This window comes from Mesoplodon bidens (assembly GCF_964165515.1).
Source record: "Mesoplodon bidens genome assembly, chromosome: X".
NCBI lineage: Eukaryota > Metazoa > Chordata > Mammalia > Artiodactyla > Ziphiidae > Mesoplodon > Mesoplodon bidens.
The window spans coordinates 69,612,908-69,633,171 of record NC_138163.1 but is presented as its reverse complement, the minus strand read 5'-3'; the positions used below and the strand labels follow the sequence as shown (position 1 = coordinate 69,633,171).

Below are 20,264 nucleotides of genomic sequence, written 5' to 3'. Positions count from 1 at the left end.
TTTTCATTCTTTTTTCTTTATTCTGCTCTGCTGCAGTTATTTCCACTATTTTATCTTCCACGTCACTTATCCGTTCTTCTGCCTCAGTTATTCTGTTATTGATCCCATCTAGAGTATTTTTAATTTCATGTATTGTGTTTCTAATCATTGCTTGATTGGTCTTTAGTTCTTCTAGGTCCTTGTTAACTGTTTCTTGCATTTTGTCTCTTCTATTTCCATGATATTAGATCATCTTTACTATCATTATTCTGAAATCTTTCTCAGGTAGACTGCCTATTTCCTCTTCATTTGTTAGGTCTCTTGGGTTTTTATCTTGCTCCTTCACCTGCTGTGTGTTTTTCTGTCTTCTCATTTTGCTTATCTTACTGTGTTTGGGGTCTCCTTTTTGCAGGCTGCTGGTTCGTAGTTACCGTTGTTTTTGGTGTCTGTCCTCAGTGGCTAAAGTTGGTTCAGTGAGTTGTGTAGGCTTCCTGGTGGAGGGGACTAGTGCCTATGTTCTAGTGGAGGAGGCTGGATCTTGTCTTTCTGGTGGGCAGGTCCACATCTGGTGGTGTGTTTTGGGGTGTCTGTGACCTTATTATGTTTTTAGGTAGCCTCTCTGCTAATGGGTGGGGTTGTGTTCCTCTCTTGCTAGTTGCTTGGCATAGGGTGTCCAGCACTGTAGCTTGCTGGTCACTGAATGAAGCTGGGTGCTTGTGTTGAGATGGAGACGTCTGGGAGATTGTCACCATTTGATATTATGTGGAGCTGGGAGGTCTCTTGTGGACCAGTGTCCTGAATTTGGCTCTCCCACCTCAGAGGCACAGCACTGACTCCTGGTTGCAGCATCAAGAGCCTTTCATCCACCTGGCTCAGAATAAAAGTGAGAAAATGTAGAAAGAAGAAATTAGTACAAGTAGAAAGAAAGAAAGAAAGTAGGAAAGAAAGAATGGAGGGAGGGAGGGAGGAAGGAGTGAAGGTAGGAAAAAGATAAAGAGAGAAGATAAAGTAAAATAGAATAAAGTATGATAATACATAATAGCATTATTAAAATCAAAAATAATTATTAAAAATTTTTTTTTTAAAAAATGGACGGATAGAACCCTGGGACAAATGGTCAAAGCAAAGCTATACAGACAAAATCTCACTCATAAGCATACACATACTCATTCACAAAAAGAGGAAAAGGGGAAAAAGTTGTAAATATTGCTCTCAAACTCCACCTCCTCAATTTGGGATAATTCATTGTAAAAAGAGGAAAAGGGGAAAAAGATCATAAATCTTGTTCTCAAAGTCCACCTCCTCAATTTGGGATGATTCGTTGTCTATTCATGTATTCCACAGATGCAGGGTACATCAAGTTGATTGTGGATCTTTAATCCGTTGCTTCTGAGACTGTTGGGAGAGATTTCCCTTTCTCTTCTTTATTCTCACAGCTCCCGGGCCTCAGCTTTGGCTTTTGCCCCGCCTCTGCCTTTAGGTCACCAGAGGGCATCTGTTCTTCCCTCAGACAGAACAGGGTTAAAGGAACAGCTGCTTCGGGGACCCTGACTCACTCAGGCCAGGGGGAGGGAAGGGTACGGTGTGCGGTGCGAGCCTGTGGTGGCAGAAGCTGGCGTGACATCGCACCAGCCCGAGGCGCACCGTGCACTCCCCCAGGGAAGCCATCCCTGTTTCCCGGGACCCCGGCAGTGGCGGGCTGCACAGGCTTCCCGGAAAGGGGTCGTGGACAGTGACCTGCGCTCACACACAGGCTTCTTGGCGGCAGCAGCAGCAGCCCCAGCAGCCCACGCCTGCCTCTGGAGTCCGCGCTTTTAGCCGCGGCTCGCGCCCGTCTCTGGAGCTCCTTTAAGGAGTGCTCTTAATCCCCTCTCCTTGCGCACCAGGAAACAAAGAGTGTGCTCCCTCAGCTCTGCAGCCCCCTTGTACCAACTTTTGATTAAAGCTGCTAATGGAAACCAAATTGATGAGTTTGAGTATCAAATTTTATTTTTTCATTCTTATTCACCTTAGGAGGGCAAAAAGGTACCAACAGGCAGGCAGTAAGAAGGATAGAGAAGTAAAAGATCCTAGATAATCAGTACACTAGTTCTGATTGAGAGCCCACTATGCATTATTATTGTTCAGATTATTCTTCATCTGTGCTTGATGTTCTTTCAAGATAGGTATATTATGAGGCCATTAAAGTAGAAGGTCACAGCAAAGGGATTGCAGACTCCAAACAAGAAGGAACCAATGTTTCACTTTGGTTCTTAACATAAAAATGCACTCAGTTGTGTTCATTGGATATCATTGTTCATTTATCCATTGAACAAAAAATTTACCAAATGCTTACTATGTTCTTGGAACTTTTCTATACTCTGAGGATACAGTGGTATTTGAGATTAATTTGTGTCCTCATTGATCTTACATTAGAGAAGGGAGAGGAGGCAGACAATAAACAAATAAGCAAGTAAATAAGATAATTTCAGATTGTGATAAATTCTATAAGTACAATAAACAGTGATATAATAGTGACTTGGAGTGGGGAAACGTTAGATGGGAAAGTTAGAGATGACTTTTTGAAAATGTGATATTTAAATTGAGACTGAATGTTGTAAAAAAACACTTCCATACAAAAAGTCAGGGACAGAACTTTCTAAGCAGAAAGAATACAAAAACCCTAAGGAAAAACCAGGCTTGATGTGTTCAAAACAATAAATTCAACATGGCTGAATTGCTGATGAGGTAAGCAGATTATACTAGGTTTTGTAGGATATGGTAAGGTAGGTAGGATTTGATTTTGTTATTAGTTCAGAGGAAAGTCACACTGGAAGACTTTCTCCATGGGAATGATTCTGAATGCTGAAAACTTACTGACAGTTTGTATATGGAGCATGGGGGAAAGAGAGGAACAAAGGATGACTTCAAGGATTTTCATTTCAGCAACTGGGTGGATGAGGAACACTGGGGGAAAGGCAGAGTGATTTTTAGATGGAAGAGGGGTCAATTTTTTTTTGGTTTTTTCATGGTTAGTTGGATATGTCTATTAGACTTCCACGTGGAGGTCTTGAGTCGGCAGTTGGATATATGAATTTAGATATCAGGGGACAAGTACAAACTAGAGATATAAATTTGATTGTCATCAGGATATGAGTGCTAATTAAAGTCATGTTACTGGACTTATAGACAGAGTATAAATATAGAGGAAAAGAGAAGTTGGTAACAAGCCCTCAGGTGTTCCAACATTTAGAGATCATGTAACAAAGGAGAAGCTGAGCCAGAAAAAGATCTGGGATAGATCATATAGAGCAATAGGAGAAAAACCAGGAGACTGTAGTCTCAAGGAAGCAAAGAGAGAAAAGAAAGTATTTCAAGAATTAGGGAATGATCCACTATATTAAATGATACTGAGAGATAAATTCAGGTGAAGACTGAGAAATAACATTAGATTTGGTAAAATGAGATGGGTGGTAACCTTCACAAGAGCTGTTTCAGCAGAGTAGTGGAGACAGAAGCAAGACTGACATGGACTGAAAAGTGAAAGAGAGGTGAGGAAATGGTTACAATGAGGGTAACAACCTTTTTTATGAAGTTTTAACGTAAGAAGCAGAAAAATGAGGCAGCAGCTGGGAAATTATGTGGAGTTAAGAGAGTTTTGTGTAATGCAAATCTACATATTAATAGGAATGATCCAGTTGAGAGGAGAAAATGTGACACTATGGGATAGAATGCTAATAATTGCATGAAAAAAAAGCCATGGGAGGGCAAGAAGAGGGATCCTGAGAACATTTGGAAGAGTTTGTCTTTGATACAAGAAGAGACACTTTATCCATAATAGAGTATGTGGATACAGATTCAGGTCGGTTGGTAAATTTGCTGGTTGGAAAATGAAATAGTTCTCTTCTGACTGTTCCTATCTTCTTAGTGAAGTAAGATGTGAGGTCATTAACTGGGTATAAAGAATACAGAGGAGAAGCTGAAGATTTGTGGAGAGACAGAATGGTGAAATAGCTGTCTCAGAGAATAGGAAAATAAATTAGGAAATTGTAGGATTGCTAGGTAGTGCTGCTTGGCCCTTTGGAGATTTTTAATCATATATTTTAAAATCTGAAATTCATCTGAGAAGCTAAAATCCAGCCCTCCATTGGCACAGTCTACACCTGGTTCCAGGTATTGCTGCCCTAGAATGAGCCTTGACCTATAACAATTGGAAAAACTTCACTGGCATTGGAGAAGAGAATGAATAGGACAAGTACTTTGCCTCTGACTCTCAATACATGGGGCACCTAGTTAGGCTGTCCCAGATAGATTAGATTGACCTGTGTTTCTTCCTACATAAAAATTTTGCTCTTTGGAATGTCATCACAGAGTTCCAGAGACTTCTCTTGATTTCTTTAATTTTCCCAACCCTCACACGATGTTTTGCTCTTTCATCATAGATTTAAATCAGAATCTGCTGACTTTTCCACACTTATCATATCCTAATGGTTCCCTCCACATGGTTTTTTCACTGTCCTTTGAAATTCTCAAGGTGGACCATGGCTTAATGCTTTAGTGAACACATCTGTCTCACACAGTCAAAGGGTCAACCTACTTGTGGGTGCTGAACAATGGAATTAATGATTGTGCCTATGTAATACCAAATAAGGTATTTCAAGGTTTTCTGAAGTAAGATATAGAAGAGAATTTTCTTTTGATGGAGAAAGTGGAGGCCATATTGACTGTATTTCTGAAAAACAGGTGGAGGCTCAGCTTTTGGGTACAACAACAATGATTTCAATGTACGGTGATCAGGATAGCCCCACTTTCTGTTGGTTGTTCCAACGTAAACATAAACAGTTACCCCTGTCACTTTCATAAGTGTTCAGGTTTGGGCAATAAATTATATAGCCATTCTACCTAAAGAGACTGATACTGATTGTGGAGAAAAATGTCTTCATAGATAGCTGCTATACTTTCTGAAACCCTATGGGCTAATAAGTGTAGGATGTCACTACCAAACTCTTAGAGGAAAACATAGGCAGAACACTTGATGACATAAATCACAGCAAGAGCCTTTTTGACCTACCTCATAGAGAAACGGAAATAAAAAAAAAATAAAAAAATATGACCTAATGACACTTAAAAGTTTTGCACAACAAAAGAAACCATAAACAAGACCAAAAGACAACTCTCAGAATGGCAGAAAATATTTACAAATGAAGCAACTGACAAAGGATTATTTATCAGTTTACCAGCAGCTCATGCAGCTCAATATCAAAAAAACACACAAACAACCGAATCCAAAAATGGACAGAAGACCTAAATAGACATTTCTCCAAAGAAGATCTACAGATTGCCAACAAACACATGAAAGAATGCTCAGCATCATTAATCATTAGAGAAATGTAAATCCAAATTACAAGAGATATCATCTCACACCGGTCAGAATGGCCATCATCAAAAAATCTACAAACAATAAATGCTGGAGAGGGTGTGGAGAAAAGGGAACGCTCTTGAACGGTTGGTGGGAATGTAAATTGATACAGACACTATGGAGAACACTATGGAGGTTCCTTAAAAAACTAAAAATAGAACTCCCATAGGACCCAGCAATCCCACTACTGGGCATATAAACTGAGAAAACCATAATTCAAAAAGAGTCATGTACGAAAATATTCATTGAAGCTCTATTTACAATAGCCAGGACATGGAAGCAACCTAAGTGTCCATCAAAAGATGAATGGATAAAGAAGATGTGGCACATATTTACAAAAGAATATTACTCAGCCATAAAAAGTAACGTAATTGAGTTATTTATAGTGAGATGCATGGACCTAGAGTCTGTCATACAGAGTGAAGTAAATCAGAAAGAGAAAAACAAATACTGTATGCTAACATATATATATATATATATATATATATATATATATATATATATATATATGGAATATAAGAGAAAAAAAGTTCATGAAGAACTGAGGGGCTACCAGAAAGAAAAGATCGAGCCTCATCCACCAGAACACAGGCACCAGTCCCCTCCACCAGGAAGCCTACACAACACACTGAACCGAACTTAGCCACTGTGGACAGACATCAAATCAATGGGAACTACAAACCTGCAGCCTGCAAAAAGAAGACCCCAAACACAGTAAGATAAGCAAAATGAGAAGACAGAAAAACACACAGCAGGTGAAGGAGCAAGATAAAAACCCAAGAGACCTAACAAATGAAGAGGAAATAGGCAGTCTACCTGAGAAAGAATTCAGAATAATGATAGTAAAGATGATCTAATATCTTGGAAATAGAAGAGACAAAATGCAAGAAACAGTTAACAAGGACCTAGAAGAACTAAAGACCAATCAAGCAATGATTAGAAACACAATACATGAAATTAAAAATACTCTAGATGGGATCAATAGCAGAATAACTGAGGCAGAAAAAAAGATAAGTGACATGAAAGATAAAATAGTGGAAATAACTGCAGCAGAGCAGAATAAAGAAAAAAGAATGAAAAGAACAGAGGACAGTCTCAGAGACCTCTGGGACAACATTAAATGCAACAACATTTGAATTATAGGGGTTCCAGAGACGAAGAGAAAAAGAAAGGGACTGAGAAAATATTTGAAGAGATTATAGTTGAAAACTTCGCTAATATGGGAAAGGAAATAGTTAATCAAGTCCAGGAGGCACAGAGAGTCCCATACAGAATAAATCCAAGGAGAAACACGCTAAGCCACATATTAATCAAACTGTCAAAAATTAAACACAAAGAAAACATATTAAAAGCAGCAAGGGAAAAATGACAAATAACACACAAGGGAATCCCCATCAGGTTAACAGCTGATCTCTCAGCAGAAACTCTACAAGCCAGAAGGGAGTGGCAGGACATATTTAAAGTGATGAAGGAGAAAATCCTGCAACCAAGATTACTCTACCCAGCAAGGATCTCCTTCAGATTTGATGGAGAAATTAAAACCTTTACAGACAAGTAAATCCTGAGACAGTTCAGCACCACCAAACTAGCTTTACAACAAATGTTAAAGGAACTTCTCTAGGCAAGAAACACAACAGAAGGAAAACAAATACAATAACAAACCCAAAACAATTAAGAAAATGGGAATAGGAACATACATATCAATAATTACCTTAAACGTAAATGGACTAAATGCTCCCACCAAAACACAGATACGCAGAATGGATACAAAACAAGACCCATATATATGCTGTCTACAAGAGACCCACTCCAGACCTAGAGACACATACAGACTAAAAGTAAGGGGAAGGAAAAAGATATTCCATGCAAATGGAAATCAAAAGAAAGCTGGAGTAGCAATTCTCATATCAGACAAAATAGACTTTAAAATAAAGACTATTAGAAGAGACAAAGAAGGACACTACATAATGATAAAGGGATCGATCCAAGAAGAAGATATAACAATTGTAAATATTTATGCACCCAATATAGGAGCAACTCAATACATAAGGCAAATACTAACAGCCATAAAAGGGGAAATAAACAGTAACACACTCATAGTAGGGGACTTCAACACACCCACTTTCACTAATGGACAGATCATGCAAAATGAAAATAAATAAGAAAACACAAGCTTTAAATGATACATTAAACAAGAAAGACTTAATTGACATTTATAGGACATTCAATCCCAAAACAACAGAATACACACTTTTCTCAAGTGCTCATGGAACATTCTCCAGGATAGATCGTATCTTGGGTCACAAGTCAAGCCATGGTAAATTTAAGAAAATTGAAGATGTGTCAAGTATCTTTTCTGAAAACAATGCTATGAGACTAGGTATCAATTACTGGAAATGATCTGTAAAAAATACAAACTCATGGAGGCTAAGCAATACACTGCTTAATAGCGAAGTGATCACTGAAGAAATCAAAGAGGAAATAAAAAAATACCTAGAAAAAAATGACAATGGAGACACGATGACACAAACCCTATGGGATGCAGCAAAAGCAGTTCTAAGAGGGAAGATTATAGCAATAAAATCCCACCTTAAGAAACAGGAAACATCTCGAGTAAACAACCTGACCCTTCACTTAAAGCAATTAGAGAAAGGAGAATAAAAATCCCCCAAAGTTAGCAGAAGGAAAGAAATCATAAAGATCAGATCAGAAATAAATGAAAAATAAATGAAGGAAACAATAGCAAACATCAATAAAACTAAAAGCTGGTTCTTTTAGAAGATAAACAAAATTGATAAACCATTAGCCAGACTTCATCAAGAAAAAAAGGGAGAAGACTCAAATCAATAGAATTAGAAATGAAAAAGGAGAAGTAACAACTGACACTGCAGAAATACAAAAGATCATGAGAGATTACTACAAGCAACTCTATGCCAATGAAATGGACAACCTGGAAGAAATGGACAAATTCTTAGAAGTGCACAACCTGCCAAGACTGAATCAGGAAGAAATAGAAAATATGAATAGATATACCACAAGCACTGAAATTGAAACTATGATTAAAAATTTCCAACAATCAAAAGCCCAGGAACAGATGGCTTCACAGGTGAATTCTATCAAATATTTAGAGAAGAGCTAACACCTATCCTTCTCAAATTCTTCCAAAATATAGCAGATGGAGAAACACTCCGAAACTCATTCTATGAGGCCACCATCACCTTGATACCAAAACCAGACAAGGATGTCACATAGAAAGAAAACTACAGGCCAATATCACTGATGAACATAGATGGAGAAAATCCTCAACAAAATACTAGCAAACAGCATCCAACAGCACATTAAAAGGATCATACACCATGATCAAGTGGGGTTTATTCCAGGAATGCAAGGATTCTTCAATATACTCAAATCAATCAACGTCATACACCATATTAACAAATTGAAGGAGAAAAACCATATGATCATCTCAATAGATGCAGAGAAAGCTCTCAACAAAATTCAACACCCATTTATGATAAAAACCCTGCAGAAAGTAGGTATAGAGGGAAATTTGCTCAACATAATAAAGGCCATATACAACAAACCCACAGCCAACATCGTCCTCAATGATGAAAACCTGAAACCATTTCCACGAAGATCAGGAACAAGACAAGGGTGCCCACTCTCACAACTCTTATTCAACATAGTTTTTGAAGTTTTAGCCACAACAATCAGAGAAGAAAAGGAAATAAGAGGAACCAAATTCGATAAGAAGAAGTAAATCTATCTCTGTTTGCAGATGACATGATACTATACATAGAGAATCCGAAAGATGCTACCAGAAAACTACTAGAGCTAATCAATGAATTTGGTAAAGTAACATGATACAAAATTAATGCACAGAAATCTCCGTCATTCCTGTACAATAAAGTTGAAAAATCTGAAAGTGAAATCAAGAAAACACTCCCATTTACCATTGCAACAAAAAGAATAAAATATCTAGGAATAAACCTACCTAAGGAGAAAAAAGTCCTGTGTGCAGAAAATTATAAGACACTGATGAAAGAAACTAAAGATGATACAAATAGATGGAGAGATATACCATGTTCCTGGATTGGAAGAACCAACGTTGTAAAAATGACTCTTGTACCCAAAGCAATCTACAGATTCAATGCAATCCCTATCAAACTACCACTGGCATTTTTCACAGAACTAGAACAAAAAATTTCAAAATTTGTTTGGAAAAACAAAAGACCCCAAATAGCAAAAGTAATCTTGAGTATGAAAAACGGAGCTGGAGTAATCAGGCTCCCTGATTTCAGACTATACTACAAAGCTACAGTAATCAAGATAGTATGGTACTGGCACAAAAACAGAAAGATAGATCAATGGAACAGGATAGAAAACCCAGAGGTAAACCCACGCACATATGGTCACCTTTTCTTTGATAAAGGAGGCAGGAATGTACAGTGGAGAATGGACAGCTTCGTCAATAAGTTATGCTGGGAAAACTGGACAGGGACATGTAAAACTATGAGATTAGATCATTCCCTAACACCATACACAAAAATAAGCTCAAAATGGATTAAAGGCCTAAATGTAAGGCAAGAAAGTATCAAACTCTTAGACGAAAACATAGGCAGAACACTCTATGACATAAATCACAGCAAGATCCTTTTGGACCCACCTCCTACAGAAATGGAAATAAAAACAAAAGTAAAGAAATGGGACCTAATGAAACTTAAAAGCTTTTGCACAGCAAAGGAAACCATAAACAAGACCAAAAGACAACCCTCAGAATGGGAGAAAATCTTCACAGATGAAGCAATGGACAAAGGATTAATCTCCAAAATGTATAAGCAGCCCATGCAGGTCAATAGCAAAAAAACAATCAACCCAATCCAAAAATGGACAGAAGACCTAAATAGACATTTCTCCAAAGAAGATATACAGACTGCCAACAAACACATGAAAGAATGCTCAATATCATTAATCATTAGAGAAATGCAAATTAATACTACAATGAGATATCATCTCCAACCAGTCAGAATGGGCATCATCCATCATCTAGAAACAATAAATGCTGGAGAGGGTGTGGAGAAAAGGGAACACTCTTGCACTGCTGGTGGGAATGTGAATTGGTGCAGCTACTATGGAGAGCAGTATGGAGGTTCCTTAAAAAACTACAAATAGAACTACCATATGACCCAGCAATCCCACTACTAGGCATATACCCTGAGAAAACCATAATTCAAAAAGAGACATGTACCAAAATGTTCAGAGCAGCTCTATTCACAATACCCTGGAGATGGAAACAACCTAAGTGTCCATCATCGGATGAATGGATAAAGAAGATGTGTCACATATATACAATGGAATATTACTCAGCCATAGAAAGACACGAAACTGAGCTATTTGTAATGAGGTGGATAGACCTAGAGTCTGTCATACAGAGTGACGTAAGTCAGAAAGAGAAAGACAAATACCGTATGCTAACACATATATACGGAATTTAAGAAAAAAAAATGTCATGAAGAACCTAGGGATAAAATAGGAATAAAGACACAGACCTACTTGAGAGTGGATTTGAGGATATGGGGAGGGGGAAGGGTAAGCTGTGACAAAGCGAGAGAGAGGCATGGACATATATACACTACCAAACGTAAGGTAGATAGATAGTGGGAAGCAGCCGCATAGCACAGTGAGATCAGCTCGCTGCTTTGTGACTGCCTGGAGGGGTGGGATAGGGAGGGTGTGAGGGAGGGAGATGCATGAGGGAAGGGATATGGGAACAGATGTATATGTATAACTGATTCACTTTGTTATAAAGCAGAAACTAATAAAATATATAAACAAAATAATTAATTAATTTAAGAAAAAAAGAACTGAGGGGCAAGGCAGAAGTAAAGACACAGACCTACTAGAGAATGGACTTGAGGAGACGGGGATGAGGTAAGGTAAGCTGTGACAAAGTGAGAGAGTGTCATGGACATATATACACTACCAAACGTAAAATAGATTGCTAGTGGAAAGCAGCCGCATGGCACATGGAGATCACCTCGGTGCTTTTTTACCATCTAGAGGGGTGGGATAGGGCAGGTCAGAGGGAGGGAGATGCAAGAGGGAAGAGATATGAGGACATATGTATATGTATAACTGATTCACTTTGTTATAAAGCAGAAACTAACACACCATTTTAAAGCAATTGCACTTCAATAAAGATGTTAAAAAAATAGTAAGGTGTCACACTGTGATTACATGACCATCACCACCACCCCTAGGACCTGATCTCAAAAAAAAAAAAAAATCACCATGTCAATCTGACCCTGCCTTCTATTCTCTAAGTTTATACTCCTTAGATTCTGCCTGAAACACTTTTCTACATCTATCTAGCTGTATCAAGGCCCAGGTCTGGCTTAATGAGTTTAAATTAGGCCCAAAATGGGCAAGTGGGAAGTATGCAGCATCCCTCTATATAGTAGCCGATACTCACCTACTACTTCCTATGAGATCCTTCTCCCCAAATATATCCGTACTTCTTCAGCTAGAAAATCTGATTTGTGGTCCCCAAATCCAAATTTTCGATAGCTCTCTTTTCATTGCATTAGATATGCTATTCTCTCTTGCCTGCTAGAGAAAAAGGCCTGGACCAATGAAATTAAGTCCATGGAAACAAAGGTAGCCCCTTTAAGAACTGATGTACAGAATGCTCAGGAACCCGTGATTCTGTCTACTATGACATCAGGGAGCCAAGATAAGAGGGACTGGCTATAGACACAAGTGAAGCTTTCTTGCCAAGCTTCTCTGAAATCACATTTTCAAGAGTCATGGTTTTCTTTTTTAGTTTTGTGGGGGTTTTTTTAAATTTTATTTTAAAGAAGATTGCAAAAACAAAGCAGAAAAGAAAAGGCCAAAGACAAATATTTAAGCAATAGAGGAAAAATACTGGATCTGTCTCATTCTTCCTGTTTGTATCAGTTTTTTTTTCCAGATGATACCTATCCTTTATCTCATCTCCAACATTATTATCAATCCAAGGTTCCTCACCACCCCCTCCTCCAGGGGTTGCTGTGGATGGACATGAACTGAAACTTAGGGATGAGTCATGGTATATATTTCACATCCAACTTAATCTTATTTTAATCAGAAACTGCAATGGATTATTTTATAGTCTGCATCAAATTTTCCCATGTCAAAATATCTCTATCAAAGTACCTATATAAAAATATCCTTGATTTCAATATGGCTCCATCAAAATGGCTATGTCACAATGTTATGTACCCACTCATAACCAATATGACTGTAAGAATAGGCTCTGTGTAGATCTGGTCTGGATCCACTTATGTGCCTCATGTCTGTGTTAAAATGCCAATTTCTTATTTCATAGTCCATATTGCTACAATTTACTCTTTGTTTATGTACTTAAAGTATGGTCTTTAAGAACCAACTCTTTATCAATTGATTTGTATAAGTTTCCCTCCAAAACTCTGCTGTATGCTGTAACTGTTTAATGTTGCAGCTCTCTATATTCAGCTTCAGTATTCTCTGTCTAAGTTACTTTTTGTCAACTCTCTTTTGTCTGGGGATTAGCGTTTTTCACACTATGACAATAGGAAGGGGGATTTATATTTAATTCTTTTGACTGGAAGCTTCACGTATTGCTTAGAGTACCAGCTGAAATGAATCTTCCATTTGCATTTCCCCTTCACTAAGCCATTCTACATCATAGAGAGAAAGATAGATAAATATAAATAGATAATAGATAGAAATAGACAAAGACCTGCTAAGTTACCACTATAACATGTAAACATTTGCCTTTTAATAATACCTTTGCTTATTTGTCATTTTTTAGGAACAGACCTGGAGATATCTTGACATTTAGATATTTAGCATGTGGTATCAATATGAGCCATTTTATTTCAAATTTCCTTAAAATCATGACTAAACCTTTCCTCTCTCCCTTAAAAAAAAAATCTACGTGCAGAATCCCTGGAGTTCATCCTTTCAGAGCATGCTTCCTAGAAGTCCTGTATCTCCACCACAACAGTTCTCTGGAAGAAATTACAAGTAAGCAATCCCTTAAAGGGAAAATTAAAGCTTGTAAATACTGAAAAAGAAAGAAAGCAGCATCTTATTTGGGAAGAATTTTAGCAGAAAGCTTTATGTATTTATTTTTCAGTAGGAGGTGAGGTTGCAGAGAAGGAGAGGTATAGTCAGAGATAACAGTGTTTCTAACTATGAATATATACATAATTGTGTTTATGCCAGAAGATAACATATTTCCTGCAGAAAAAAGCACTGACCTAGATTAATCTGTAAGATTTTTTAAATTGTATTTCCTTCATTTATCTAAGTATCATAGTAATTTCTCAGACATTCTTAGACCATAGGAAATATTCCCTAACAAAATCCCTAGTTTTAGTGAGGAATAGAAAAAAAGCAGAATAAGTTTCTTCATTTTATGAAGATGCCATTATTTTAGTATATCTACTATATCGATCTAATGTGCCTTCTGGATGGTTTCCCTTATTTGCTTCCTAGAGAATATAGTGATAAGAATCTAAGTGTGTTTGATATTTTTACAATATCCTAAAATATTTCATGTTTGTTTTTTTTTTTTCATTTAAAATAGCATTATGACTCATCAGCCCAAAGAGGACAATCCTTACATCCATCCATCTTTTAATTGGAATGGCTCTCTGGGAACAGCTAGACCTGAAGCAAATTATGGGGACAAGTATTCTTCAGCCATGCATATGAAGCCACTTTTCGTATGTATCATGCATTTCCATTTCTATATATAGTTATCATCACCGTAGTTCTAGTAAAGGTAATATAATGAATACTAAGACTTTGCTATAGCAAAATGATATGACAGAATCAATTGAGATAAAGATATGGAAAGTTTAGCTTATAAGACTCACTATCACTACTATTTCATTTTGTAAAATGGGATTAGGAAATATGAGTCAAAGGTATAGTATATATAATACTTCATATGCATAAGTATACTATGTATGTAACTTAAATTTGCAATCTTTAGAAAGGAGATTTGAGATCAAAGGAAGACTGGTTGAATTCCGCGAGACTGGCCTTATGATAATCATTAAATTATCATAATTTAACAAGGTAACTGCTATTTTGTGTTTTAGTGTACTTAATACATTAAATAGTACATTGCTCAAGCTAATGCTGAATACTGGCTAAGTGCTGATCTCTAATTACAAGACATATTAACAATTATCATGAAGTGCAAACTGTGTTTCTCTGTATAAATGTTTAAAACCAGAAATCAGAAAAAAAAGTGAAATGGATTATCACCCAAAAAGTTATCTTTATGAATGTTCTTGACAAATGCAATGAATTATAGAAAAATGAAACTAATTCACCAAAAATGAATACTTTATGTTTCTTGACATATTGAACTTTTGTGTTTTTTTGAGGGGAAGGGTCATTTTTAGTTGAGTGACCACTGACAAAATAACCTTCCCCAAAAAACCCACAGTGGGGAGAGTGATATCACCAAGATGGCAACATATGTCGTTCCTGACTTCACTCCCCCTCAGAATAACTAATATCTATTCAAGAACATGGCACTACTGAAATAATTCTGGAAATAAGGGTGAGACTAAAGCACCCCCTGCACCACAGAGACCAAAATATACTGCTTCAGAAGGATAAGATAAGCTGCTACACAATGACTACACTGACCCTCCCATTGCCAGTGTAGCAACACACAGAGAGGTCTTCCCTGAGTCTCTGGTTCCTCCAGTGGGAAAGGAGAGGCCAGGGGGACAACAAACCTCCTAAGTTTCTTGGAGCCCCTACTCATGTGGGAGCCCCTACTCTGATCTCGCTACATGGAGACTGCAGGGAAATCTATAGGGCACAACCACTGGGAATCTGACTGTTATGAAGAAGAGAGAAGGGGCTTGCAACAAAGATCTTGGCAGACCAAGTTCATACCTGCAGTGCCCAAGTAGTAATCCTAACTAATGGCTTTGCCCATATGCAGAACCAAGTCAGTGTTGCACTTTGACTAGGGAACCCATTAGGGTGCAGACCTGCCTGATTTGGGTACTCAAATGAGGAGTTTTTTCTGGCCGCAGATCCTGGACCAAGGAGTCTGAGGCAAGGAGCTGAGTCATAGATCCATCCACTGGGAAGAGTGTCTCCCAGCCCCATCTGATGAGTAGCTAGTGAGAGCACCGGGAAGTTGTGTAGCCTAGCAACACTCCAGCTGAGAGATATGCAGAGTAAAGCCAGTACTGGGCATGGAGGGTTCTCTTGCTAAGCCCAGGCAGGGGAATTAACTCACAGCCAAGGCTGAGGGTAGCTCCCAAGCCCTCCAGACCAGAAAGCCTGCTTGGAGAAAAATGGGAGTTGCCTGGAGTGACTCTTCACTGTCCCACTCAAGGAAGTGACCTGAAATACAGTCCCACCCATTGTGGCTCCAGAGCTCCATCTGACCAGAAGAGCTGGCAAGAACCCCTAGAAGCTGTGTAACCAGCAATGCTTGAGCCAAGAGGCGGCCCTGCCCAGGCAAGGGAACTGAGACATGTCCCCACTCACTGTGGACAGTATCTCTCACCCCATTTGATCCAAAAGGCTGGCAAAAATTCTGGAAGCTGTGCAGCCTAGCAGCACTCAAGACAAGAGGCAGGCAGGCAGAGCTGATAGTTTACAGAGCAAAGCCAATGAACCTGTTCGGCCAGAGAACTTGGAGTGCAGGTTGGCTTGAGTTAAGACAACAAAGAGCTTTACTGGCTTTATGTTGCTTCTCTCACTGCACCCAGGCAGGAAAATTAATTCATAGCCCTGCTCATTGCTGAATACAGCCTCTAGCTTGCCTAATCAGGGAACCTAATCAGAGCACACAGGAAGCTACATAGCCCATCCAACAGCCCAGATTAGAGTGGCACTTGAAGAGAGAGCACAAGCCATGTCTTTCCCCATTTGCAGAAAAAAACTGGTGGTTTCACCTGGTCAGGAAATTCAGTGCACACTGTTGCCTGATCTGGGTTCCCAAGCAATAAGGCCATACAGGTCCTTGCTACCCTACCTGGGAGTGAAGCTAATTCATAACCCCATCTACTACTGACTATAGTACCCAGTTCCAACCATCTAGTAAGCCTGACCAGAGAATCCAGGAAAGTACAGCACCATCTAACAGCCTTACTTGGGTAGGGAACCAAGCCAGCAGTCCTATCCAACTGTTCTCAGCCAGTGGCACACCTTCCCATCCCCAACCTCAGTGCTTGAACAGTTGCCTCCCTCCACCCCCATCATAACAGTAGGCCCCACTTGCCTAAGGATATTACCAACAAATATGCCTAGAGACCCAAACTGAGCTGACTGGTGAAGATCCGTCTCTGCAAAAGCAAACCTGTAAAGTCTGTAAGAGGACCCCAATTACACAAATGCACAGATACCAATGTAAGGAATCAAGGATAACAAAAAACCAAGAAAATATGACACCAACATAGGAAACTAATAAAGCTCCAAGAACTGATGCTAACAAAACGGAGATCTATGAACTGTCAGACAAAGAATTCAGAATAATTCTCTTAAGGAAATCTAGCAAAATACAAGAACACACACACAAAGGACTAAATGAAATTAGGAAATCTGCTTTCATGGATAGAGGTCAGGCCCGCAGCCAGAGAGAGGCGTCGTTCAATGGAGAGGCTGCTCCGCAGGAGGACACCTAGATATCAGAGAAGGCTAGAGCTGAAAAGTACCCTGCAGGTCATCTAGTCTAACCCTCTCATTTTACAGTGAGAAGCGTAAGGTTCTGGGAGGGACAGGGCTTGTCAGGATTTAGACACCTGATTATTGACAGAGAAGGAAAATTCTAGGTTTCTTAAGTCTTGTTTGACCTTTTTCTACCATTAACTTTTGTGAGCTGAAGGCTCTCTTTGGGGAAGACAAGCAGCTTTGCCCATATTATATAGCATATATCCAAAGCATATGCACTGATATGTTTAAGTGTTTTGATTGTAAAAAGACCTTAATAAACCAGGCTTAAGTTGGCTGCTCAGCAGTTCTGAAAGAAATGGTTCTTGATTACTAAACAATACAATTGTGTAGCATCAGACCTCTTCATAGCTTCCTTAGGAACTGGGGATGAGCCCTGGAAGTAGACTCTTTAAAACTTAGGAAAGCACCTGATGTTTCCCCAGGTTGTAAGACTATGCTTGCACTGGTTAATTGCCAGAGTGCCTGTTTGTGGTTCATTGGTTAAAAAGAATTTCAGATGAAGGGTTTCAGTCTGGGCGCTCTCCTGCCTGACTAATCCTGTCCTGATCAGTCACTGGGTCATGTGACAGCACTGTAGTTTAAGGAAGAAGGAAAAGACTTGATTCTATGGTTTGAGGAGATGTGCTTTTATAAAAAAATATATATATTGAAATATAGTTGATTTAGAATATTGTGTTAGTTTCAGGTGTACAGCAAAGTGATTCAGTATATATACTCTTTTTAAGATTATTTTCCCTTATAGGTTATTACAAGATATTGAGTATAGTTCCCTGCGCTATACACTAGGTCCCTGTTGGTGATCTATTTTACAAACAGTAGTATGTATATTTTAATCCCAAACTCCTAATTTATCCTTCCTCTCCCAGATGTGCTTTTTATAATGGGAATTATTTACATTAGAGAATGCTTTTTGGGAGTTTATGTGAGCTGAAGTAAATGTGTCAAGTAACTGAGAGATGTTGCATTCTTATGACAATAAATTTATACCTAACAATTACAAATAACCTTTTATGAATTTCATTTATACGTTTTGCCCCTAGAAGGGGCAGCTTCTAGGAAAAGATTATAAGGGGCAGCTGTCACTTTTCCATATAATTATTCACTGAATCTCAATTCAGAGAGTATCAACTTAAACAAAAACATAGTTTAAAGAGTATTCCATGATTAAGGTTGTAAACCCTTAAGGGAGATGAGTATGATTTCTCAACATTCTGTGTGTGCTTAGCCAGTGACCGAAGAACTTCTCCAGTGGCTACACTCCATTGGAGAAAGGTTGTTTCTCAGTAATGATACAAGAGTGTCCCAGACCACAAAAAACTGAACAGTTCAGTTTTAGAATTTGAGCAGCAGCACAGAGTTAAAGAACAAGTGATGAGCCAGACAGTTGATTCTAGAAAGTCATTGAAAAACAATGTTTGGATGCTTTTAAAATGAGAACAATGAAGAAATTGTTTTAGGGCATACAAGACAGTATCAGGAGTCAATGGTCCACTAGTGATCTTAGTTCATGTTAAGTTTCCCAGATACGCTGAGATTGTGCACTTGACATTACCTGATGGCATGAAGCAGAGTGGGCAAGTTCTAGAGGTCAGTGGTTCCAAAGCAGTGGTTCAGGTATTTGAAGGGACTTCAGGTATAGATGCCAAGAAAACGTCCTGTGAGTTTACTGAGGATATTCTCCAAACACCAGTGTCTAATGAGGTGCATGGTGGGGTATTCAATGGATTAGAAAAAACAATCAACAGAGGTCCTGTTGTACTGGCTGAACACTTCATTGACATCATGGACCAGGCAATCAATCCTCAGGGTCAAAGCTATTCAGAGGAGATGATTCAGACTGGTATTTTGCCCATAGATGGCATGGAAATTCCTGTCTTCTCTGCAGCTGGCTTACCACACAATTAGATTGCAGCTCTAATCTATTGCCAGCCTGGTTTGGTAGAAACAAAATCCAAAGATGTAGTGGACTACAATGAGGAAAATTTTGTGATTGTATTTGCTGCTATGGGTGTAAACATGGAAACTGCCCAGTTCTGCAAATCTGATTTTGAAGAAAACGGCTCAAGGGACAATGCCTGCCTCTTTTTTTAACTTGGCTAAAGATCCAACTATTGAGCAAATTATCACTTCTCACTTGGGTCTAACCACAGCTTAGTAGTGAAGATCAGAATGAAAAACATGTATTGGTTACCCTAACAGACATGAGTTCTTATGCTAAAGCACTTTGAGAGGTTTCAGCAGTCAGGAAGGAGGTTCCTGGTCAATGAGGCTTCCCAAATTATATGTATACAGATTTACCCACAATATATGAATGTGCTGGTCGAGTGGAAGGTAGAAATGACTCTATTACTCAAATTCCTATTCTCACCATGCATAACAATGATATCACTCACTGAATCCCTAACTTGACTGGATGTATTACAGAGGGATCTACACAATGGACAGATTTCCCCACCTATTAATGTGCTTCCCTCATTATTACAGTTAATGAAGTCTACTATTCAAGAAGCTATGATGAGAAAGGATCATGCCAATGTATCTAACCAGTTGTATGCATGCTATGCTATTGGTAAGGATGCACAAGCCATGAAAGCTGTAGTTGGAGATGAAGCCCTTACCTCAGATGATCTTCTTTACTTGGAATTTCTGCAGAAGTTTGAGAAGAACTTTATTGCTCAGAGTCCTTGTGAAACTCACACTGTCTATGAGACTTTGAACATTGGCTGACAGCTGCTCCAAATCTTCTCCAAAGAAATGCTGAAGAGAATCCCTCAGAGCACCCTGAGCAAATTCTACCCTCAAGACTCTGCAAAGCATTAACTGCTACTTCATCACTGTCTTGATGCTTTTGTGAAATACTGGTTCTGTTTTCTTTATTCCTTTTGCACTCCCCCATCCCTACCTTTGTGTTGGAGTTTACTGTGTTACCCTGTAATTAAAAACAAGGAATAGATAACAAAAAACTGAAATTAGAAAAACAGTGCATGAACAAAATGACAAGTTCAGCAAAGAAATAGAAACCATCAGAACAACACAACCAGAAATCCTAGAGTTGAAAACTGAACTGAAGAATCCAATAAAGTTTCAAAAGCAGACTCGACCATGCAGAAGAAACAATCAGCAACCTGGAGGACTGGACATTTAAGCT

The 20,264-nt window shown here is 38.6% G+C and overlaps 1 pseudogene across 1 annotated transcript in view; it reads left to right on the top strand.

Moving 5' to 3' along the window:
* The window catches only part of LOC308608826 (V-type proton ATPase subunit B, brain isoform-like), a 42,007-nt pseudogene extending 22,071 nt beyond the window's left edge, over positions 1-19,936 (top strand). The window contains exons 2-3 of the transcript in view: positions 15,965-16,087; positions 18,574-19,936. The product of the transcript in view is annotated as a V-type proton ATPase subunit B, brain isoform-like (transcript). The remainder of the gene's footprint in view (positions 1-15,964; positions 16,088-18,573) is intronic.
* Positions 19,937-20,264: the final 328 nt, after the last annotated feature.